General features: G+C 45.4%; 1 protein-coding gene across 2 annotated transcripts in view; it reads left to right on the forward strand.

The window, feature by feature from the left end:
- The window catches only part of LOC124609585 (neuronal calcium sensor 2), a 454,649-nt gene that overhangs the window by 84,008 nt on the left and 345,108 nt on the right, over positions 1–25,533 (forward strand). Inside the window, exon 1 of one of the 2 annotated variants that reach the window (XM_047140086.1) lies at positions 14,348–14,532. The exons of the other annotated variant lie outside the window; for it this stretch is intronic. The gene's annotated coding sequence lies outside the window, so the exon portion shown is untranslated. Of the gene's footprint in view, positions 1–14,347; positions 14,533–25,533 lie in introns of those variants that run through there. 2 annotated transcript variants of the gene reach the window in all.

The raw sequence follows: 25,533 nt of genomic DNA on the forward strand, positions 1-25,533 counted from the left end.
TGTTGTTGGTTGTTGTAGTAGTTAGTCTCGCTTTTTCTCATATACTGCATAGAAGTACGTAAATAGCCAATGAGAAACGCAGTAATCTTTTTCCGATGTGTCTCTATTTGTATATAGTTTTCTGTTAAAGCTTAGAAGAATTATGTTCTAAAGTAACTTCGAATTTTTTTTTAAATTAATCTTAATAAGCTAGAAATTTGTTACATGCTACCCGTAATTTACAAAGGGGAAGACTCTGATCCTTTCAATACAAAGTACAGACCTCGTTTGAATGGCGAAACTCACACAACTTGTATAGTAAAAAGAGGGGAGGGGTAACTTGATTCCCAATGACCCAGTGACTTGGGCATACGAAACCAATAGCTGTTTATTACAGTAGTGGCCATGTAGGTCGCTGACCTCGCCTCTTGCCTGCGGAAGGGGGCTTTTCTTGTCGGTGACCTTGGACTATTAGAACAGTAGCCCCTTTTTTCCAGTAAGAACCCTGTGGTATAGGAACTTGTCCACGTATCAGGAGGAGAGCAGGTGAGAGGGTTTACCTTATCGATTACATCGATATAAGACCGTTACTTTTGGTGTTATTTTGGGTAGAACCAAGTATGTCCTACTACTGTTCCATTACCCTGTCTCATACGTCTAAAGTATTGTGAACAGATTGTAATGATTATGTTGTTAAGCACATTAGGAATTCGTCAGAAGCGGTAAACGAAATAGCGAGCTCTCATATTGAAAGCAGAATTTAATTTGTGTGGAATATCGACCTCATGTTGTAACGCGTATGTTGTTGGAACACGTCTGTGGTGTACCACTTGTCGATGGCATCAGCGGATAGCAGCAGGTGGCGACGCCGCATCCGGCCACATTGGGCTCCAGGTCTCGCCGCAGCGCACAGCCGGCAGCGGGTTGTCAGGCAGGCGCGCCGCGGTGTCGCTAACTGCCACTCGTCACGCAGCCGCTCAGCGCTCGTTTTGCTCCAGCAGGACACTTACCAGGTACACCAAGCGCAACGCCAGCTGTTGTATCAGATAAGCTATTCTATCTCCATTACTCCCACCGCTCAACTTGTACGAGTTTGTAAAGGCTACACGCCGCTGTCAAATCATTGTACATCCACCATCTCTCCTTTGAGAGAGCCTCTATCTCCATTACCCCGACCGCTCAACTTATACGACTGGGTAAAGGCTATTCGCCGCTGTCAAATCATTGCACATTTACCATCTGTCCGTTGAAAGAGCCTCATTTCTCTGGTGCGTAAGCGAGCTGATCTCACATCACTGTATCATACTGTCTGAAGATATACTTAGTGTTACAGAGACTTGGAAATACTCCATTTTACGTGAAGAGATTGCTGGATAAATGCATTCTGTAATTTAAAGAACTGGTGATAGCGTGGTCTTAAATGCGAAGGCTGTTCGTAAATTAACTGCGATTGGATAGTAAAAAAAGGAAAGTGTTGACATTACACCGAGGTGAAAAAAACGTGGGATACGGATATGCACATATACAAATGGCGGTAGTATCGCGTACACAAAGTGTAAAAGGGCATTGCATTGTCGGAGCTGTCATTTGTGCTCAGATGATTCATGTGAAAAGCTGTCCGACGTGGTTATGGCACGCAGCAGTCAGCCTGCAGGATAGTAACATCAAATTGATAGAAGCCTGGAACAATCAGCGGCTGAAGAAGGCTTCCATGAAGCTTCCGTGATGTAGCACCAGCTAATCAAAATTCTTTCGAAGCGACCAGAAGTTTTTCATCTACCCAGACGGAAGTGGTAAGGAGCACGTAAATACTCAGATCATGCAGTACTAGGTGGAGGCGACTTGAACCTACCGCCTATAGACTGGGATATCTACGGATTCATTGCTGTAGGCATAGACAGACAGTCACGTGAAGTTCGTTTGAACACGTTTTCTGAAAACTGGTTTTAGCAGCTAGTTCGGCAGCCCCCACGCAGTGGAAATATCTTAGACAAATAGGTCGCACCTTATCCACAAAATCAGGATAGAAATGGGAATATCGTCCATGAGGTCATTAAAGCAACTATAGTTACGGAAGTTAATAAATCAGTCAAGAAGGCTAGGAGGGTATGTCTGCTAGAAATAGCAAATAAGCAGGTGTTATTCTTTCATGTAGACAGTAAATTTATATCACTTACGTCCAGTAAAATGGACGTAGAGGAATGATAGGCAAAGTTTAAGCAGATTGTAAATCATTGTCTGGAGAATTATGTGCCTAGCAAGAAAAAGAACCACCATGGTTGTATAACGAGATTCGAAAAGTGCTGAGGAATCAGAGGCAGTTGCACTCTCGATTCAAAAGAGACCTCACAAATGACGACAATCGAAAGTTAGTTGAGATTGGTGCGTCTGTAGAAAGATCTATACGCGAAGCATACAACTACTACCACTGTCGCACCTCAGCAAAGATCTGGCAGCGAAACTAAGAATATTATGGTCCTATGTAAAGTCGCGAACTCGGTCTAACGCCTCGATCCACTCCTTTGTTGATCAATCAGGTGTGACAGTTGAAGACAGAAAAACGAAAGCAGAAGTTTTACGTTTGACGTTAAAGAAATTGTTCACGTACAGACTTACCGTCATTTGACCATCGGACAGATTCCCGTATGGATGAAATAGTAATAAGCATCCCTGGCGTAGAGAAGCAACTGAAAGATTTGAAATAAGGTAAGTTACCTGGTTCGGATGGAGTCCAAATTCTGTTTTTCAAAGAGTACTCTGCGGCATTGGCCCCTTACCACGAATCTCTTGCCCAGTGCAAAGTCCCAAGCGACTGGAAAAATAACACGCAGGTGACTCCCATGTATAAGAACGGCAAAATAACGGACCCTCAAAATTACAGACCAATATCCCTAACATCGATTTGTTGCAGAATCCTTGAACACATTCTCAGTTCGAATATAATAAATTTTCTTGAGACCGAGAAGCTTATGTCCACGAATCACCATGATGTTAGAAAGCTCGTGCGAAACTCAGCTTGCCCTTTTCCACTCATGATATGGATGAAGGGTATCAGGCAGATACCATATTTCTAGTGTTCGGGAAGCGCTTGACACGGTGGCCCATTGCAGGCTGTCAAAGAAGGTACGAGCATATGGAATAGGTTCACAGATATGAGAGTGGCTCGAAAACTTCCTAAGCAATAGAACCCAGTATGTTGTCCTCGACGGCGAGTGTCCATTAGAGACAGGGGTATCGTCAGGCGTGCCCCAGGGAAGTGTGATAGGACGCTCTTATTTTCCATTATAAATGAATTATTTGGCGGACAGGATGGGCACCAATCTACGTTTGTTTGCTGATGATGCTGTGGCATGCAGAGAGGTGTCGACGTTGACTGGCTGTAGGAGGATGCAAGGTGGCTTAGAAAAAATAACTAGTTGGTGTGATGAATGGCAGCTAGCTCTAAATGTAGAAAAATGTAAGTTAAATGCAGTTGAGTAGGAAAAACTAACACGTAATGTCCGGATAAAGCGTTAGTAGTGTCCCGCTTGAGTCAATCACGTCGTTTAAATATCTAGGCGTAAGATGCAATGAGATATAAAATGGAACAAGCGTGTGGGGACTGTGGTAGGGAAGACGAATGGTCAACTTCGGTTTATGGGGGGAGAGCTCAGGGAAAGTCTGGTTCATCTGTAAAGGAGACCGCACATGGCCCGCTAGTGCGACCTACTCTTGATTACTGGTCGAGTGTTTGGGATCCATACCGGGTCGGATTAAACGAAGGCATCGAAGCGATTCAGAGGTGGGCTAAATTTGTTACTGGTAGGATCGAACAACACGCAGTTGTTACGGAGAAGATTCGGGAACTCAAATGGGGATCCCTAGAGGCAAGGCGACGTTCTTTTCGAGGAACGCTATTGAGAAGATTTAGAGAACCGGCATTTGAAGCCGTCTGCAGAACGAGTCTGTTGCATCCAACTTATATTGCGTGTAAGGACCACAAAGATGAGATACGGGGAATTAGGACTCATACGCAGGCGTATAGACAGGAAATGAGTAATAGTGGTACGGGATACCCTCCGCCACGCTTCGTAAGATGGATTGCGGAAAACCGATATAGATGTAGAACTCCGTCTTTCTAGATTTCCGAAAGGCATTGGGCATTTTGTTACAATAGCGCCTGATAACCAAAATACGATCGTGCAGAGTCGAAGAATTTTTGAATGACAGAATCCAAAATCTTATACTGAACTGTAAATGTTCGATAAAAACAAAAGTAAAATTGATTTTTCACCAACGAAAAATAATAAGATTGTACTTGTTCTGCGCCGCGCGGGATTAGCCGACCGGTCTCAAGCGCTGCAGCCACGGACTGTGCGGCTGGTCCCGGCGGAGGTTCGAGTCCTCCCTCGGGCATGGGTGTCTGTGTTTGTCCTTAGGATAATTTAGGTTAGGTAGTGTGTAAGCTTAGGGACTGATGACCTTAGCAGTTAAGTCGCATAAGATTTCACACACACACACACACACACACAAGCACTTGTTCTCCATGTACGTAAATTATTTATACGAGGGGTCAGCAACACCAACGGGTTGATCGCTGCCAATGATTTTGGCTACAGAAAATTATCGTCATAGAGTCGTCGTGAGGAACTGCAGAAAACTTTAGACAGTAGTTTCACTTGGTGTAATGAAAAGCAACTCTCCGTAGTTCTGGATATGTGTAAGATTATGATACATAGTGGAAGAACGCAATACTATAAAATTACAAGATTAGTAGTAAATTGCTGGAGCCAGTCACATCGCTTAAGTATTAGTAGATATTGATCGAATTGAGAGACACGCTACTAGTGTAGTGTCTAGGAAGCTTGCATACTCGGATCGCTAGACAATGAATCAAACCAGTCGTATTAGTGAGTTTAATTACAATGAGAAAATTACAATGCTTCCCTTTGTCAGTTATACAATGCGTCGCAAGCAAAGGGCGACATACAAAATAATCAGTTTCCTTCAGTACAAACAATCCCAAGTCTGTGTAGCATGGAGAGTACAAGCGAACTGCGTAATCTTGAAGCTGCTATTCAAACTGGGCCGTCACCAGTCGGTCGCGGCGCTTAAGTCCTCTTCACACAGGGGCCGCTGCTGTCGCGTCGTCGTCCTAGAGGGAGGTCCGGTCAGCGTGCGATTGGCTGACTTCTTCTCACAGCCTTCTCGTCCCTGTCGTTCCCGACTGGCGTGCCGGTGCTTGACTTTACGCCGTGTCAACTAGCGTTGTAACAGAACAGTATATCCTGTTGGAAAGTGTAATACGAATGCCCATAGAATAAAATGCAGGTCTTTGGAGGGAAACTGGCGTTCAGGTGAATCCCTTTTGGGTAAATTTACAGGTATTTGAAGATATTCGAGGGTGACCGTTCTACATTTCTTCTGCCTGTGTCATATACTTCGCGTAGGTATCATGAGAATGAAATAAAACAGTTTAGGGCGTTTGCTGAGGGTAAACAGCATTTTTGCATGGCATTTTACGCAAGGGGAATACAGTAACAGGAAAATTCGCTCGTACTGACACGAAGTGCACACTATCACAGTCATGAACTGTACAGAGGCTTGCGTAATACGAGACCGTTCAATAATTAATGCAACACTTTTCCAGAATGAGATTTTCACTCTGCAGCGGAGTGTGCGCTGATATGAAACTTCCTGGCAGATTAAAACTGTGTGCCGGACCGAGACTCGAACTCGGGACCTTTGCCTTTCGCGGGCAAGTGCTCTGCCAACCGAGCAACCCAAGCACGACTCACGCCCCGTACGTACACCTTTAATTCTGCCAGTATCTCGTCTCCTACCTTCCAAACTTTACAGAAGCTCTCCTGCGCAGGATAGGTCCCGAGTTGGAGTCTCGGTCCGGCACACAGTTTTAATATGCCAGGAAGTTTCATATCAGCGCACACTCCGCTGCAGAGTGAAAATCTCATTCTGGAAATACTCCCCAGGCTGTGGCTAAGCCATGTCTCCGCAATATCCTTTCTTCCAGGAGTGCTAGTTCTGCAAAGTTCGCAGGAGAGCTTCTGTGAAGTTTGGACGGTAGGAGACGAGGTACTGGCAGAAGTAAAGCTGTGCGTACGAGGCGTGAGTCGTGCTTGGGTTGCTCGGTTGGTAGAGCACTTGCCCGCGAAAGGCAAAGGTCCCGAGTTCAAGTCTCGGTCCGGCACACAGTTTTAATCTGCCTGGAAGTTTCAATGCAACACTTTGTTTCTCGACCAGTTTCAGTTGAAAAAATCCGGAATATGTTGCTGGATCTCGTGGAATACTCCGGCTTTAGCCCCTATAACTGCATGAAGTTCGATAGGACGGTGCTGTAAGTAGCCTTCAAAATGGCATCTGAAACGGAGGTCCGTCCCGAGCAGAAGGCTGTCATTGAGTTCAAATGGCTCTGAGCATTATGGGACTTAGAACTGAGAACTACTTAAACCTAACTAACCTAAGGACATCACACACATCCGTGCCCGAGGCAGGATCCGAACCTGCGACCGTAGCGGTCGCGCGGTTCCAGACTGTAGCGCCTAGACCGCTCGGCCCCATCGGCCGGCCTGTAATTGGGTTTCTTGGGCGGGAAATCCAGAGCATTCGAGATATTCCTAATCACTTCCAGAATGTCTACGAAGACCTGGCATTGAATGAAAGTACGGTGAGTCATTGGGCGAAGCGTCTGTCATCATTGCAACATGGTCGCGAAAACCTCTCCGATCTGCCCCTTGCCGGCCGGCCGCACACAGCTGTGATCCTGCAAGGTTTTGACGTGCGGACATTCTCATTGGAGATGCTCGACGGATCACAATTAGACACCGCGCTTCTCAAGTGATTGTGCTGACATACTCGTCCAGCAGTTGCAGTACTCAAACGTGTGTTTCCGCTGGGTTCCCCGCCGGCTAACAGAATACCATAAAGAGCAACGAATGACTGTGCGGAACTGCTTACACGCTACGAGGCTCATCGTGGAAATTTTGGCGAACATCGTGACATGTGATGAAACATGGGTTCATCACTTCGAATCGGAAACAAAATGATAATCCATGGAGTGGCGCCATACCACCTCTCCTCAGAAGAAAAAGTTCAAAGTCGCGCCCTCAGTCGGTATAGCTATGGCAACCGTCTGTGGGACTCTGAAAGGATTCTTCTGTTTGATGTCTTCTCTTGTGGTGCAGCGATCAACTTTGAAGTGTACTGTGCTACCCTCAGGACATTGAGGAAACGTCTTCAGCGTGTTCGTCGCTACAGTAATACAAACGAACTTGTGCTTCTACATGACAACGTAAGGCCTCATACAAGTCTGTACACTTGAAACGAACTCGCAAAGATTAATTTGGCTGTTCTTCCACACCCACACTGCAGCCCGGATCTCACGCCTTCCGACTTCCGTCTGTTTGGCCCAATGAGGGATATACTCCGCAGGAAGCAGTATATAGACGATGGGGAGGTTATTACAGCTCAGTGTCGGTTAGACCGTCAGTGAGAGAGCAACTCGAGTTCCTGCTACTAATAAGGCGAGTACACCGTTCGTTTGTTACATATTTTTACGAGCTTCCAACAGGAGCAACTCATATTTACAGATACCTGTGTAGTAGTTACTAGTTTATTTTTGTAATTTCTTGCGTGTTCGAGTGCTTACTAGGCACAACCTTTTATCTTAATAACAGAGTAGCGTACAGTCCCGCTATTGTATCGTACAGGCTTTTGTTTGTTTTGGTTAGTGTAGCTCAGTGTTGGACAGACTGTCAGTGAGATAGCACTTGGAATTCCTGCTGCTAGTAAGCCGAGTACACCGTTCGTTTGTTACATAGTTTTACGAGCTTCAAACAGGAGTGTCTTCAGTAATGGATAGGAACTGTGATTGCGAGCTGAGTTGATGATCCTCTCACAGCTCCAGGCTGTGTTGGCTTCCGCCACATAGCTTGAAACTGTTGCCAAGGGGCATCACTGGGGGGGGGGGGGGGGGGACACGCAGGGATGCGAAGGATGTCGAGCACGTCCCACGTGTCCCCCGATCGGTGCATTGCCCCGGGGTTGACCCCTCACCCGTGGTCGAGTGGGAGATCATTCTAAAGTCCGGCAGCAGCGAAAGACTTTCAGAGGGGCCGGTCGTGGGGCGTCCCCAGTTCGTTTGACGAACAGGTTTCGGGCGTTATCTGTGGCTGACGAAGTCTCTAAGTCGGATGCAGTCGCCCGCCCTGTAAGCCGGATGCAGTCGTTCGCCCTGTTCCAGAGGAATCTTCTCTGTCCGCAAGGTTTGGGCATTCACAGAGGGTGGGTGTGCTGGTAGTTGGGAGCTCCAGCGTTGGGCGCGTAATGGGGCCCATTAGGAACATGGCTGCCGAGGAGGAGAAGGAAGCCAGTGCGTACTCCGTGTGCATACCGGAGGGAGTCATTCCGTATAAGGAAAGGGTGCTTCCGGGTGCCATGAAGAGTACAGGGTGCAGCCAACTGCAGGTGGTGGCTCATGTCGGTACCAATGACATGTGTCGCTTTGCATCGGAGGAGATTTTCTCTGGTTTCGGCTAGCTGAAATGGTAAAGACTGTCAGTCTTGCTTGTGAGATTAAGGCGGAGCTCACCAACTGCAGTATCGTCGGTAGAACCGACCGTGGTCCTTTGGTGTAGAGCCGAGTGGAGGGTCCGAATCAGAGGCTCAGGCGGTTCTGTGACCGTGTAGGCTGCAGATTCCTTGACTTGCGCCATCGGGTGGTGGGTTTCTGTGTTCTGCTTGATAGGTCGGGAATCCACTACACATATGAAGCGGCTACATGGGTAATTGGGCTGTGTGGAAGGGACTGGGCGGTTTTTTAGGTTAGAGGGTCTCACGAAACCACAGAAAGGACATCCATCTAAATGGGGGCAGGTAAAACACAGTACGGTAGTTGTAGAAACGATTCGTATTGTGGTTGTACATTGTCGCAACTGGTTGGGGAAGAACTAGAGCTCCAAGCCCAAATAGATAGCACGGAAGCTCAAATACTTACAGGTACAGAAAGCTGGCTAAAGCCGGAAATAAGTTCAGCCGAAACTTTTTCAAATAATCTAACAGTGTTCAGAAAGGATAGATTAAATACAGGTGGTGGTGTAGTATTTATTGCTGTCAGAAGTAGTTTACTTTGTAGTGCAATTGAAGTAGATAGTTCCTGCGAAATAGTATGGTAGAGGTTATACTTGACAATCGGACTAAACTACTAATTGGATCATGTTACCGACTCCCCGACTCTGAAGATACAGTTTCTGAACAGTTCAAAGAGAACTTGAGTCTCATTTCAAGTAGGTACCAAAATCATACAATTATAGTCGGTGGTGATTTCAATCTACCCTCGATATGCTGGAAAAAATATGTAAAAAAGCCGGCGGCAGACATAATACGTTATCCAAAATTTTAATGAATGCTTTCTCAGAAATTTATTTTGAACAATTAGTTCATGAGCCCACTCCAAGCGTAAATGGTTGCGAAAGCATACTTGACCTCCTAGCAACAAATAATCCTGGACAAATAGGGAGTATCGTGACGAATACAGGGGTTAGCGACCACAAGGCAGTTGCTACTGGGCTGAATACCGTAACACGTGCAACCATAAAAAAGAAACGCAAAGTGTATCTATTTGAAAAAAGCTGATAAAAATGTTCTTAACGGCTTTATAAGAAACGGTCTCCACTCCTGCTGGTCTGATAATGTAAGCGTTGAAAAGATGCGGAATGATTTCAGAGAGATATTATCGACGGCAACTGAGAGATATATACCACATAAATTAATAAGTGATGGTACTGATCCCCCGTGGAACGGTAGAGAGACACCTTGAAGGTGGTTCATTGAACCCTCTGCCAGGCACTTAATTGTGAATAGCAGAGTAATCACGTAGATGTAGATAGATGCAACAACCGTTGGCTTCGACGTCGACCAGTATAGAGTGGTACCGTGCGGGCATACAGGCCCTCCTAATTAGATGCCGTAAGTGAGTTACATTGAACGGAGATTATGTTGAAAAGTGGGGTTTTGTAGACAGAAGAATGGGAAATAGTATGGTGTATTGAAATCCTGAATAAAACCAACCTGCTTTCAGAAAAAAAGTTTGTTGCATTCCGTTCTAACGTCACCCGTGCGTGCAGATATAGAGATCTTTAATAGAACGATTGATATCGATTGGAAATAATGGTTTAGGAAGTAATCTGCGTCTAACTTGTTCTGCTGTAATCCTCGAAGCATTTGCACCCATTACTCCTCAGTCCGAGCTTGTGTTCTGAGGACCTAAATCTTTCTTCCTTTAGGTACGAATAAGATCCGCGGTATAGATACACTTGTCATTCAGAACTATTTTGGGATTATCTCTGATCCATTCTCGTAAATCGTAAACGATACACTTGCATTATTATAGGGTGTGAAATCTCGCTAAGTATATGTAAATTTATGGTGGTTATTAACGTCTAAAGGCCGCGGGGTGTAGCCGTGCGGTATGAGGCATCTTGTCACGGTTCGTGCGGCTCCCCCCGTCGGAGGTTCGAGTCCTCCCTCGGGCATGGGTGTGTGTGTGTGTGTGTGTGTGTGTGTGTGTGTGTGTGTGTGTGTGTGTGTGTGTTGTCCTTAGCGTAAGTTAGTTGAATTTAGTTTAATTAGTGTGCAAGCCACGGACCGATGAGCACTATGGGACTTAACATCTTAGGTCATCAGTCCCCTAGAACTTAGAACTACTTAAACCTAACTAACCTAAGGACATCACACACATCCACGCCCGAGGCAGGATTCGAACCTGCGACCGTAGCAGTCACGCGGTTCCGGACTGAAGCGCCCAGAACCGCACGGCCACCGCGCCCGGCTGACCTCAGCAGTTTGGTCCCATAGTCCTTACCAAAAATTTCCAATTAACGTCTAAAGACCCGCCATATGAGAGCGGTACACTAGTACACTTGTTCCTCAAAGCCACGTGAACATGAGAATCGTTAAAATTTACCACTGAATTTATCCATTTCGGGACCTGTTGATTGATCACTACTATACACGAGTATAGCTACCGCTTTTTTTGGCTCTTTGGCTTCATTATAAACTTAAAAATCTTAGTAAAATCTTTAAGCGATGATTGAAAAAACAACTCTAGCTTGTGCTCAATGCGGAAAGAAGTAAATATATCTATTTTAATGCAGATAAAAAGTAGCTTCCATGACACCTGTATATATAAATTTAATAGTACCTCATTACGTAGGAGTAATTGTTGGAACAACCGAAGTAAGATCACGTCTCCGTTTGATTGCACAGTTATGAAGGAAATCAATGGTCATTCTTGGCAATAGTAACATAACTGAGGACGAAGTTTCTGGCTACGACAATAATTAAACCTTATTGGTTTTCTTGGCGTCTCCAGACTGGGTAAAATCTCAAGTTTTCGACAATAACCACCATCCTCCTTCAGTTATGTTACCCTATTTGACGAAAGAAAAACAGAGAATGTTTTATACGAAAACATGTCTACATGAAATATCACTTCAGCTTCTTCGCTTAAAAAAGTGAATTAGATTTCTATGTTTAGTCTTTTCGTAATTAGAATGGCATTTGGCCGACAGCCAAAAGACCAGAGAGGCTTTGTGCGTTGCGAACATGGACCGCCATGGAGCTGTTTGAATTGCTGACTACTATTCCAATCAATTCTCTTAAAGTCAATATCCTTTCAGGTCTAGAATTGATTTCAAAATTGTGCAAATTTCCGGTACTGCTTTAAACGTGCAGAAGTATAAAACTGTGCACATCCTAAAACACAAAAAAGTGATATCCTACGACTATAATATCAGCGAGTGACAATCGTAATCAGTCAATTGATACAAATACCTGACCATAACAATTTGTAGGGATATGAAATAGATTTACCTGTAGGTACATTAGTTGATAGACTTTGGTTCATTGCTGGGATAATGGAAAATGCATTGAGTCTACAAAAGGGATGGTTTAGAAAACACTCTTGGGACACTTCCAGAAGATAGCTCAAGTTTGTGAGACCGATAACGAACAGGACTAACGGGGGATTTTGAACGTGTATGAAAAAAAGTGGGCACGATTGGTCGCGGGTTTGAAACTTCCTGGTGGATTAAAATTGTTTGCCGAACCGGCAGTCGAACCTGGGACCTTTACCTTTCATGGGTAAGTGCTCACCTAAGAAACCGAAGCACGATTCAACGAGACGGACCGTCACAGATTTTCCCTCGCCAGTAACTCATAATTCTACCTTGAGATCTTCAAATGAGTTCTCATACGTAGCTTGTAGGGCTAGCACTCACGGAAGGAAGGATATTGAGTTGGTGAGCATGCGAAAAGCAAAGGTCCCAGCTTCGAGAACCTGTCCAGCACACAGTTTTAATTTCCCAGCAAGATTCAAGTCAGCGCAAACTTCGCTGCAGAGTGAAACTTCATTCTTAAATACCACACGTTCGTTTAACCCACGGGAGAACGTCACCAAGAGGTCCAGGAATCTGAACTGCCAGCGTTTATCGCGAAACGGTACTGACAAAGTTTCAGGAAACAGTGTTAAGTGAGAAGTCCATGAATATTCTACAACTACCTATACAATGAGGTGACAAGTGATGGGACAGCGATATGCACATGTACACAGGGCATTCACAAGATATAAAAGGGCAGTGCATTGGCGGAGCTGTCATTTGTTCTTCTTTGATTCATGTGAAAAAGCGTCGGACGTGATCTTGGCGAAACGACGGGAATTAACAGACTTCAACGTTGAACAGTAATTGGAGCTAGGCGCATGGGACATACCATTTCCGAAATAGTTAGGGAATTCATTATTGCCAGATCCACAGATCAAGAGTGTGCCGAGAATACCACATTTCTGGCATTACTTCTCACCACGAACAACACAGTGACCGACGGCCTTCATTTAACGACCGAGAGCAGCGGCGTCTGCTTAGAGCGGTCACTACTGACAAGCAACACTGTGTGAAAGAAGCGTAGAAATCAAAGTGGGCCGCACGTCGAACGTATCGGTTAGGATATTGCGGCGAAATTTGGCGTTACTGGACTGTGGCAGCAGAAGACCGATGCGAGAGCCTTTGCTAACAGCGCGACGTCTCTTTCAGCGTTTCTCCTGGGCTCGTGATCATATCGGTTGGACCCTAAACGGCTAGAAAACCGTGACCCGGTCAGAAGAGTTCCGATTTGAGTTTGTAAGAGTTGATAGTAAGGTTCGAGTGTGATGCAGACCTCTCGTAGCCATGTACCCAAGTTGTCAGCGTGGCTGGCCGAGCGGTTCTAGGCGCTTCGGTCTGGAACCGTGCGGCTGCTGCGGCCGCAGGTTCGAATCCTGCCACGGGCATGGATGTGTGTTGTGTCCTTAGGTTAGTTAGGTTTAAGTCGTTCTAAGTTCTAGGGGACTGATGACCTCAGATGTTAAGTCCCATAGTGCTCAGAGCCATTTGAACCATTTTTTGTCAGCGAGGCACTGTGGAAGGTGATGGTGGCTTCCCAATGGTGTGGGCTGTGTTCACATAGAATGGACTGGATCCTTTACGCCGCCGCCTACGTGGAGTCCAATTGCAGCTATTGATGGACGTCATGTTCTCAAACAACGATGGAATTTTTATGAATGGCAATACGCAACATCACTGGGCCACAGTTGTTAGCGATGGATGTGAAGAAGTTTTTGGATAATTTTAGTCAATGATTTGCCAGATCGCCCGGTATAAATCCCACGGGACCTGTCTAGTTATCGTGCACTGGCAACGTTCGCTGTCATGGAGAGCTTTAGAGGCAACATGGCTGAGTATTTTTTCTGGAGAGTCCCTGCCACGTCGAGCCCCGGGCAAAAGCAGGTGAGACATGATATTGGGCGGTATCCGATGAGTTTTGTCAGCCCACTGTATATAGTGAATACTAATTACAACAGCGCCAGAGAGGCATTCAGGTAACCATTGTCCCCATCTCCATACGCGAATGAAACGGAAAGATATGCTAATACATGGTAACGTGGGAGGTACCATCTGTTATGCGCTTCATAGTGGTTTGGAATGTGAAGGTGTAGTGTACAGTGACCTGCTGGAGGGTACCGACGGGTCGGAACAGTAATCTCACGTTCGCTCTCTTTATTCTTAATAAATGTGACCGTGGCATGCGATCTCCGATGCTACGCAGTTGTGCAGTAGAGAAGTAGAGGGATGCTGCGGGGCGCTTGATGAAGGGCGAGCTGCTCGCTGGCTAACAGGTAGGCAGAGCTCCGGCGGCGTATGTCCGCAGCGTGGCGCGCACGCCCGGTCACGCACCCCCTCCCCCTCCCGGTCCACCGGCACCCCGCTCCCCCCCCAGCCGACCACTCGGCGCCGGGCGGCGCGCGCTGCCTGGGTCCGGGCCAGTCCTCAGAGAGTCGCCCGCCACCTCAGCGCGCCGCGCGTCATGCCACAACACCGCCGCACCCGCAGCAGCGGCCGCCTCTGAAGCGCATACCGACAGCAGGTACCGACCACTGTGCTCTACCAGCCACCGGCCGAACTGACAGACGTCTGAAGGCTCACCCCTGACCGCCGCAACAAACTCGACTCAGCTCTCTGCACGGTGAGGGCGCCGCACTCTTCTGTAGATGCTCGTTTTTATCGTAGAAGTCAGCTCAGAATGCGTATTGTAGTTCGATATGGAAGCATGTATATCGCCGGCAGTGCACGGCATGCCATTACGCAAGTAGCAAGATAAGTAGCTTTGCATCACTGAACACCCTTTCCCTAGAAAACGAAAGTTTATTTTCAGTCAGTAGAGAAATCAAAAACATTTCCAGAGTGTTTCCGACTACTTTAGAGAACATAAAGAAGCCAAGTAGTTTTATCAAACGGTAGAATCTATGTGCATTCATAAAGTGCTTGCAAATCACATCTCTGCTGCCCTTTTTGAGAGTGAAAACGCTACTGCCACGACGTATCTTTTCCATCTCCGAGTACCCGTTCCGGACGTTTGCCGAAATAATTTCGGTATCTTGTGAAGAAGAGTGAACACCCGAAATTATATTGCTCCTTTTCTAATCTAATGAGACCGGTAGACCGGGAATATATGCTTTGAGTAATCCTCCGCAGATTTCACTGTTAGCCACGATTGGTCACGAATTCTTCCAGATTATATGAAGCGCCCAAAACGCTCTGTCTGATATTTTAAGTCGTTGAGGATCCTAATACTGGTCCACTCCTTTTACAAGATGTACACACATCGACAGAAGAAAAAAAGTGATGTTGCAACTTAGTACCTAAAGCTTCTACAAATTCTTCGAGGAACATGGAAATAATCGATTAAGTTTCTAAATGTGTTATGTATTACACGATAAGAACTAAAACTGTGCTGCTCATGACAATTTTGCTCTGCCTTTTCGGAAGAACAGCGTTCGAAACATTTCTTATGGACGATGTGCTCCTTAGTAACACAGAGATAATAACCGACAATATCCGCAAGCATCTCTCTATTATTCTCTTTTTTGCAACCGCACTCTATGACAAAAAACGTTGATATCTTCGACGGTTAGACGGCTGTCCTCAAATATATGTTAAAACTGCAAATTAACCTTACCAAAAATAGCTGCGTGTATAATGTAATAGTTCTGAATTTCATAACGTCGTACTAGTGTTGTGCGATACATGTACAAAATGCTCCAAAAAGTAGGCGGTTAAGTAAAAACAGAAGTCTAGGACCTTATTTTGAAACATTAAAACAGTCTCAAACTGTGCAAAAATAAAGGAAAAATGATTGTAAACAAGTTTTCTTTAGTGTAGTGTCACATTACGAGTGCATTTATTTATTTTTTGCAGTATTTTTCGACCACATTCTGATTAAATCAGAATAATTGTAGCCGTATTATATCGCGAAATATATATCAAAGCGAAATCGCTGGCAGTATCATGATTTATTAGAACTATCGCGGTGTGTCTTGTAGTAACGTATCTGGAAACAAACGGAAAAACTCATCTGTGTGTAAAATGTCCCTCAGGCACTGTGAATTTGGAAACACAATGCTCTCTTAGCTCACTGCCTGTTCGCCTTCATACTCCTCCGTTTATGTCGCAGTGGCAGAGGCCCCTGTTCTGTATTGTTTCTTTTTACTCTGTAGGAATTTTATTTTTACTTTGAATTTATGTTTGATAGTGTAATTATTGGTAAATCTTTTAAGTTAAACGATTCACTGATTATGGACGGCCTTACAAATTACTCACACTTTCATTAAAAAAAATTAGCATGGCGCTTCGATTTCCGGAAACAGCTTGGCACATACTGTCGCCATGCTAGTTCAGAACAACGTCGTAAGTACCTTAACTAAACGGCTTACTTGCTGCATCAGTATAACTAATGCAACGCCTCACTGTTATCTCTTCTCTCTCTCTCTCTCTCTCTCTCTCTCTCTCTCTCTCTCACACACACACACACACACACACACACACACACAAGATGTTACAGCCTCATACCTTGGACACACAGAATGTGAAAAGAAAATATAAAATATACAATTAAACTGGTACAGATATCTCTTTTCTTTCCTGTGGATATAGAACTTCTAATCGGATAATTAATTAACATTTGAACCCGAGTCAACACCAACGACGCTGAAATAATATTTTTTCAGTCACATTGCAATACAAATTTCCAGGGCTGACTGAAAAATCGCCATCAATCATCTTCAGGTGCAGTTAGTGGGAGAACGAACGCGAAAATAAGAATAAAGAGACGAAGCGAAGCTAGATTTCAATGTACCGTTGAGGTCATTAGAGATGCAACAATCTGCCGGACAAGGCAATAATGGGAACCGACTCGATATTAGCCTTTCAATAAAACTGTGAACCATTCTCCTGTAGTAATTTACGGAAACCAGCCTGTCTGTCAAATACTGCGCAATACCGCGATAAAAGCGGCAGTAGATGGTGGCATAGGTTAAAGTGGCTAGCCACTTGCGGTGACGCCTACTACATTCGTGCCTCCTCACGCCTCTCATTGTTCAGCACTGGAAGTACTTTGGGACTTGGACAATGTACGAACTTCGACCTACGTCTTCCCTCAAACTTTGTGGTAACTAGTTCTGGAGGTATTGCGTGCACTCGCTAGCTTTCTGCATTACAAATTTTTCCACTCTGTCATCTCACCTGAATTCTTTTTTTAAACACGTGTTTCCGTCTCTCTTCTGCCTTTCTTTTATACACAGCCAAAGGCACGCAACTAATTCGTTCAAAATGCCTAAATCGTATCTGAATCGGAAATGTTGCCGGGTGTGCGAATTAACGCACCAGAACAGTCACACAGTAAAGTAAAATGGAATGAGCGTCGTCTAATGCACGGCGATATGGCTCTTTACAAAACTGCTTCGCACACTACACGAAACAAATATAAATGTTTATAAAATACCGATAATAAATGTTCTATTATGGTTTGTAACGAGAAGATAATACACTCCTGGAAATTGAAATAAGAACACCGTGAATTCATTGTCCCCGGAGGGGGAAACTTTATTGACACATTCCTGGGGTCAGATACATCACATGATCACACTGACAGAACCACAGGCACATAGACACAGGCAACAGAGCATGCACAATGTCGGCACTAGTACAGTGTATATCCACCTTTCGCAGCAATGCAGGCTGCTGTTCTCCCATGGAGACGATCGTAGAGATGCTGGATGTAGTCCTGTGGAACGGCTTGCCATGCCATTTCCACCTGGCGCCTCAGTTGGACCAGCGTTTGTGCTGGACGTGCAGACCGCGTGAGACGACGCTTCATCCAGTCCCAAACATGCTCAATGGGGGACAGATCCGGAGATCTTGCTGGCCAGAGTAGTTGACTTACACCTTCTAGAGCACATTGGGTGGCACGGGATACATGCGGACGTGCATTGTCCTGTTGTAACAGCAAGTTCCCTTGCTGGTCTAGGAATGGTAGAACGATGGGTTCGATGACGGTTTGGATGTACCGTGCACTATTCAGTGTCCCCTCGACGATCACCAGTGGTGTACGGCCAGTGTAGGAGATCGCTCCCCACACCATGATGCCGGGTGTTGGCCCTGTGTGCCTCGGTCGTATGCAGTCCTGATTGTGGCGCTCACCTGCACGGCGCCAAACACGCATACGACCATCATTGGCACCAAGGCAGAAGCGACTCTCATCGCTGAAGACGACACGTCTCCATTCGTCCCTCCATTCACGCCTGTCGCGACTCCACTGGAGGCGGGCTGCACGATGTTGGGGCGTGAGCGGAAGACGGCCTAACGGTATGCGGGACCGTAGCCCAGCTTCATGGAGACGGTTGCGAATGGTCCTCGCCGATACCCCAGGAGCAACAGTGTCCCTAATTTGCTGGGAAGTGGCGGTGCGGTCCCCTACGGCACTGCGTAGGATCCTACGGTCTTGGCGTGCATCCGTGCGTCGCTGCGGTCCGGTCCCAGGTCGACGGGCACGTGCACCTTCCGCCGACCACTGGCGACAACTTCGATGTACTGTGGAGACCTCACGCCCCACGTGTTGAGCAATTCGGCGGTACGTCACCCGGCCTCCCGCATGCCCACTATACGCCCTGGCTCAAAGTCCGTCAACTGCTCATACGGTTCACGTCCACGCTGTCGTGGCATGCTACCAGTGTTAAAGACTGCGATGGAGCTCCGTATGCCACGGCAAACTGGCTGACACTGACGGCGGCGGTGCACAAATGCTGCGCAGCTAGCGCCATTCGACGGCCAACACCGCGGTTCCTGGTGTGTCCGCTGTGCCGTGCGTGTGATCATTGCTTGTACAGCCCTCTCGCAGTGTCCGGAGCAAGTATGGTGGGTCTGACACACCGGTGTCAATGTGTTCTTTTTTCCATTTCCAGGAGTGTATTAATCTTCCGTATGTCACATGCCTTACGAAAAATGGGCAGATAATTACATTCGTAATAACTTTCCCAATTCAGACGGCTCCTAAAAAAGGCAAAATACACCCCAAATAGACTATGTTCTGCGAGTCAAGAAAATTAAAAATCAAATATGACGCCTCATGATTCGTTATTTGCGTGGATTTTTCGATAAAGGGAATTCTAGAGCTGCAGTTGAACAGGTAAAAGAGAAAAAACAGAGCAACGTACCATGAAACCGAAATAAGAGTATAAAGAAGCAGGAATGTCATATTTTTCAGTCGAATACTTTCGTTTAGAAACATCGCTCTGAGTTTGAACATCTCCTATACTTTTAGTTCGGAATACTTCACATGATATTCAGTATCCTCACTTTTGGGAATTTAGCGCATGCGTGTTTCGAATACAACAGACAGTGGACGTTGAATGTGAGACAAAAAAACGAGGAGGTATTAAAAGTTGTGGAAGCTGTGTATGGCGATACTTCTCTGCATGCGAGAGAAGGATCAGAACTAAAATACGTACTTTTCTGGGACTAATGTGACACATGCACATACTCTTCCATTTCGCTCACTCATCGGCTATTGCTATTATCGTTTTTTTTTTTTTTTTTGCATTACTACGATGATGCAAAAGAAAATCAATTAAAAAGAGAGGTTCAGTCTTAATTGTGAGGTTAAAGGAAGTAAATAATGCGCAGTACATGTTATTTCCAGATGAAGAGATTTCGTGAATTCGTCTCTCTGTTCCTAAATTAATGATGCTGCAAAGGTGATAATATTTTGTAAAAAGTACGTTGTAAATATATAATACATGCCCATTCAAGTATCTCTCATTCTGGCTAAACAACTGTTTATTAAACAGTTATAATGAAACAGAATCTAAAAGTGAAGGAAATGCCGGTTGCCCTCAAGTTGCCACTACAAATTGCATTCACTAATCTGAAAGAACGCGAGGCAGGGAAGCTGGGATTGAGAAACCGCTAAATCGCAGTAGTAGGCTAGTCATCCACGAGAGTCTGGTTAATAGCTGCTTCGGCAATACTGAACACGCTTTCAGATTCGACGTTAGGGATGGAGTAGAGATGAAGTGTAAATTAACATTACATGGAATTGCGGAGTAAATGAAATAAGAAATTCCGTTGAAGCAGTTCATGCAGGGATTGAAAATTACGGGACTGTTGCGAGTACAATATTGGTAACTTCAGAACTGCCCACACATGTTTCAAAGAAAATATTTAGACGTCTGTATCTGTATATTTTTGCTGATAACGTTGTTTCTCTTAGTGAGAAAAAAATGTTTACCAGTCAGTCTTACTGCACAAATTATGACGAGGATAACTGTTCCCATTTTGAAGTTGTTCATACTTATATTCGACTGGCGATGTGTCTCTTCCAAGTTAGGCATTGCATTTCCTGCTTTGCTTCGCCTACGTTTTTGCCTGTTTCCTTTTTTCAGAATTGATCGTCGAAGGGGCTGGATGTTGCGGAAACAGAAGTGAGGTTTCTGCCACATATATTACTGAGATCGTAAAGAAATCCCTCCCGTGGAAGAACACGCCGATATGATAGTAAGACTCTATGGAAAGAAAAGCTCATTAAGATCAAGTAGCGTTGCAATTTGTTGTTTGTACTTGCAGTCTTACTGTATGGTAACAAGGTACCCCCGTGTCGTACATGAATTTTGACGATACGATCAGAAACGTTAGTACGTAACGGCAAACCCTATGCGCACCCATTGCTGAATTCTCAGTAAACATAACATAAACAAGTGTCACATCTTACAATAACCACAGCTGGCAGCGCCTTTGTGGCCCTGAGAACGCGAGTGGCCTCATTTCCACTCATGCCTTGCCAGGCTGCATTCCAACGAGTTTTAACTGGCGCGAGGTACAAGTCTCTCGCAGACAGAAGATGACTTCATTCTTCGTGTATAGATAATAGCATTGTAATGCAATTAGCAACTCGATAGCATTTCTCACAACCCCGCACTTTTTAACGAAGTCACCAGTGTGTACTAGTTTCCTACGGTAGAAATGGAACACTTCTTATTTCACCGGAATCCAAAAATATTCAGCTAAAGAATAAAAGCGCATTTGAACTTATACTAATTCACCGTTATAATTAGCTGGCCGATGCACTCATATGTAATGCAGATTTTAATAGAAATATTTTATGCATCATATTTGATTTATATAGTATATTTGATAAAAAAAAGGTGAAGCAGCTAGAAACATGGTTGATTGTCAATGTAACTTCGTACACGTCGGCTGGTCCCGGCGGAGGTTCGAGTCCTCCCTCGGGCATGGGTGTGTGTGTGTTTGTCCTTAGGATAATTTAGGTTAAGTAGTGTGTAAGCTTAGGGACTGATAACCTTAGCAGTTAAGTCCCATAAGATTTCACACACATTTGAACATTTTTTCGTACACGTACGCAGCTTCGATGCGTATGGGGATGAATACACGTGCAATTCTCTGTGACAGGTAGAACAGCCAGAGTGCATTAGTATCTTTTGTGTTTTTAGCAGGGCTGGCAAAAAGTATAGTGTGTTCGAAATTTCCGTTACAAACTCATAGGAGCTGTAGAGAGGAATAAGTGCATAGTATTTTGGACAGAAATCCATGTTCGTTCTACGACACTTTCAATTTACTTGTGTAACGCGTCCACGTTGCGGAGAAATAAAAACAAAATCTCAGAGTTGGTTCAAATGGCTCTGAGCACTATGCGACTTAACTTCTGAGGTCATCAGTCGCCTAGAACTTAGAACTAATTAAACCTAACTAAGGATATCACACAAACTCCTGAACTGAAATCGTCGTAGAACGGTAACAGTACGTTGATTCTTGTTCAAAATATTATCTACCGACTCCACTCTACAAGTCCCAGATGTTTGTAACGGGAATTTCCGAACACAGTGTATAAGAGGCGTAATCAGCGTCAGATGCTGAGTGATCGCTGTGATGGACACGGAGATGCCGCCTACTGGTGTGAGTCACCGTTACTACACGCATTAAAAAAAAAAAGTTTTGCATCACCTCGATTCCGAGAGTTCCTGAACCTGTACAGAAAATTGGAATAGAGATAATCATAAACACCATTTCCGCCCTTTTTATTGCTCATATAAACCACACATTGTATCACCATACAGCGAGACCCTCACAGGTGATGGTCCAGATTGCTGTACACACCGGTACCTATAATACCCAGTAGCACGTCCTCTTGCATTGATGCCTGTATTCGTCGTGGCATACTACCCACAAGTTCATCAAGGCACTGTTGGTCCAGATTGTCCCACTCTTCAGCTTTGGCCCGGTGTAGATCCCTCAGAGTGGTTGGCGGGTCACGTTGTCCATAATCAGCCCTTTTCAATCTATCCCAGGCATGTTCGATAGGGATCATGTCTGGACAACATGCTGGCCACTCTAGTCGAGCGATGTTGTTATCCTGAAGGAAGTCATTCAGAAGATGTGCACCATGGGGGTGCGAATTGTCGTCCATGAAGACGAATGCCTCGCCAATACGCTGCCGATATGGTTGCACTATCGGTCGGAGGATGGCATTCATGTATCGTACAGCCGTTACGGCGCCTTCCACGATCACTATCGGCGTACGTCGGCCCCACAGAATGCCACCGAAAAACAGCAGGGAACCTCCGCCTTAGAAGTGTGTCTAAGGCTTTCAGCCTGACCGGGTTGCCTCCAAACATGTCTCCGATGATTGGCTGGTTGAAGGCATATGCGACACTCATTGATGAAAAGAATGTGCTGCCAATCCTGAGCGGTCCATTCGGCATTTTGTTGGGCCCATCTGTACCGCGTTGCACCGTGTTGTGGTTGCGAAGAATTACCTCGCCATGGACGTCGGGAGTGAAGTTGCGCATCATGCAGCCTTCTGCGCACAGTTCGAGTCGTAATACGACGTCCTGTGGCTGCACGAAAAGCATTATTCAACATGGTGGCATTGCTGTCAGGATTCCTCCGAGCGGCCTGAGTGACGCATGTCATCGACAGTTCCTGTCTCTCTGTATCTCCTCCATGTCCGAAGAACATCGCTTTGGTTGACTCCGAGACGCCTGGACATTTCCATTGTTGAGAGCCTTTCCTGGCACAAAGTATCAATGCGGACGCGATCGAACCGCTGTATTGACCGCCTAGGCATGGCTGAACTACAGACAACACGAGCCGTGTACGTCCTTCCTGGTGGAATGACTGGAACTAGTCAGCTGTCGGACCCCATCCGTCTAACAAGCGCTGCTCATGCATGGTTGTTTATATCTATGGGCGGGTGTAGTGACATCTCTGAACAGTCAAAGGGGCTGTGACTGTGATACAATATCCACAGTCAACGTCTATCTTCAGGAGTTCTGGGAACCGGGGTGATGCAAAACTCGTTTTGATGTGCGTAGCATCTGACAGAGTTTGGAACGGACCTCATTGTGGGTCTCTTTTCGACCGACTGGTGGAATCTTACAATATCTAGAGTTGTGGGGATTTGGATGTCGCACTGCATGTCGGACTGCATGACAACGTGAGGGCAGGCATACTCGTCGTCAAGTTCCCATTCGACCACGTCTGACAGCTCCAAGCGAGGACTGCCGCGTTGTACAAAAAGCACCTCGTAATCCCTCCGCATCTACGCCTGCCATCCGAGAAGAAGTGACTCCCGGCAACATTTTGTGCCGGAGACTAGCAGCAGCCAGACCAGGGAATTGGCGTCCCATGCGTAGACCGCCGGTAACAACAACGCAAACAGCTGCGTTGGGAGTCGTGTCGTGAGCGTGAAACATGTACGTCAGGCGAATGGCGTCGCATTGTGTTTAGCGATGAATCGCGGTTCAGCACTACCCGGAATGACCATCGTTCTGTCGTATCAGACGACATGGTGAGGGGTCCCATTTTTCCAGTGTTTCGGAAAGGCACAGCAGGGGTACTCCTAGCGTCGTGGTGTGGGTAGCCATCGGCTGTTACTTCAGGTCATGGTTGCTAGTGGCTGAGGAACTCTGACGTCACGATAGTATGTTTACCGTTCATGCAGCGGTATCGTTGTGCCAGTTTTCAAGAGGACAATCATCGTCCGCTGTGACACGTGTCCCTACGAACCGTGTACATGATGATGATGTGCTCCCGTGGCCAGCGATATCCTCAGACCTGTCCCCGACAGAACATCTCGGACGTCAGCTCCGTCCCAGTGCCGGTATCCAGGGTATCAAGAGTTCGTTTCAACAATAGGGGGTCAGCTGGCCTCAGGAAATGGTACAGTGGCTTTGTGACACACTTCTCAACCGAATCAGGGAATTTATCCGGACCAGAGCGTGCGCAGTGTTACAACGATGACTACTCATACTGACAAGCTTTTTATAAATTTGACTCGATTTTGTAACCATTGCGGTAACATCAAACAGACTGCCACTTCAAACCGTGAAGTTTCATTTCGTTTGCTCCCCCCCCGTCTGTGTGTTTCACGTTTTTTGTCAGCCACTGTAATAAGCCACATGAAATGTTTAGATACTAATATGCGCAGTGAGCTGCAGTCTGTAGTATGCAGAGAAAACCTAGTGCTTAATTTTTCGTGTCTGCTCTTCATACTCGTATAAATTTTTTTGAAAGACATCATCGATGTGTACGAGTGTTCATACTGTTAACCTGTGAAGTCCTCTATTACTTATCCGGTCGGTTAGTCGATTTCAAACGGAATGCTGCGAAAATTTTGTGCTTCAGCTCATGTTAAAATTTTAAAGAATATTTGACACATTTACATGTGATTCAAAACTCATGTCCTACAGGAGAAATAGGGTGATCCAGAACTATACCTACAAACTTTCAAAGGTGGTAGTGGACCAAAACAAGAAAATAAGTGTAGTATACTTGGGCTGTAAAGCGCATACATATGTGTTTCACAGTCGTGAAGATGAACAAGTGCTCGTAGATCGTAGGTATGCGTTTAGGAGCCCATGTTTAGTGGACTTGTTTTTCTTGCTTTCGTCCGTACTACTACCTCTCAATATATTGAAAGCAAATCGCTTGCAGTAGAAGAGATTTATTTCACAGTGTCTAAGTTAATAACGTGCTCTTAGCTCTTGAGGTATACATTTAAAGTTCATGTCTTTTTTTCCTCGCTTTTCATCATGCTAACACCTGCGGAAGTTCGTCGATGAATTTCTGGTGCACACTCTTTTTCCAATAAGACATAATTTTTGCATCACCCTTTATATGTCATCACTTCTATAGGCCGAGTGACTGGTGTTTTGCCCGCATCTCGTGGTCGTGCGATAGCGTTCTCACTTCCCACGCCCGGGTTCCCGGGTTCGATTCCCGGCGGGGTCAGGGATTTTCTCTGCCTCGTGATGGCTGGGTGTTGTGTGATGTCCTTAGGTTAGTTAGGTTTAAGTAGTTGTAAGTTCTAGGGGACTGATGACCATAGATGTTAAGTCCCATAGTGCTCAGAGCCATTTGAACCATTTTGACTGGTGTTTAAGTGACACTTAACTTCTGCATAAATAACGTTAAACCACTACACATGTTCACTGTCTGACAGCAGCCTCGATTTCAACAGTCAAAGGCGACAATGACGTTTAAAAAATAAAAAAAAATAAAAAAACCTGAGTTATGTTACTGAAGTAGCAAATGTTCCTATAATTGTGGAAGAAAAATACCAGTAGGTGTAGGTCAAATTTTTTCGCGTGAGATTACTTCATACGACAAACTAATT

This window comes from Schistocerca americana, chromosome 1, assembly GCF_021461395.2.
Source record: "Schistocerca americana isolate TAMUIC-IGC-003095 chromosome 1, iqSchAmer2.1, whole genome shotgun sequence".
In the NCBI taxonomy this organism is placed as follows: domain Eukaryota; kingdom Metazoa; phylum Arthropoda; class Insecta; order Orthoptera; family Acrididae; genus Schistocerca; species Schistocerca americana.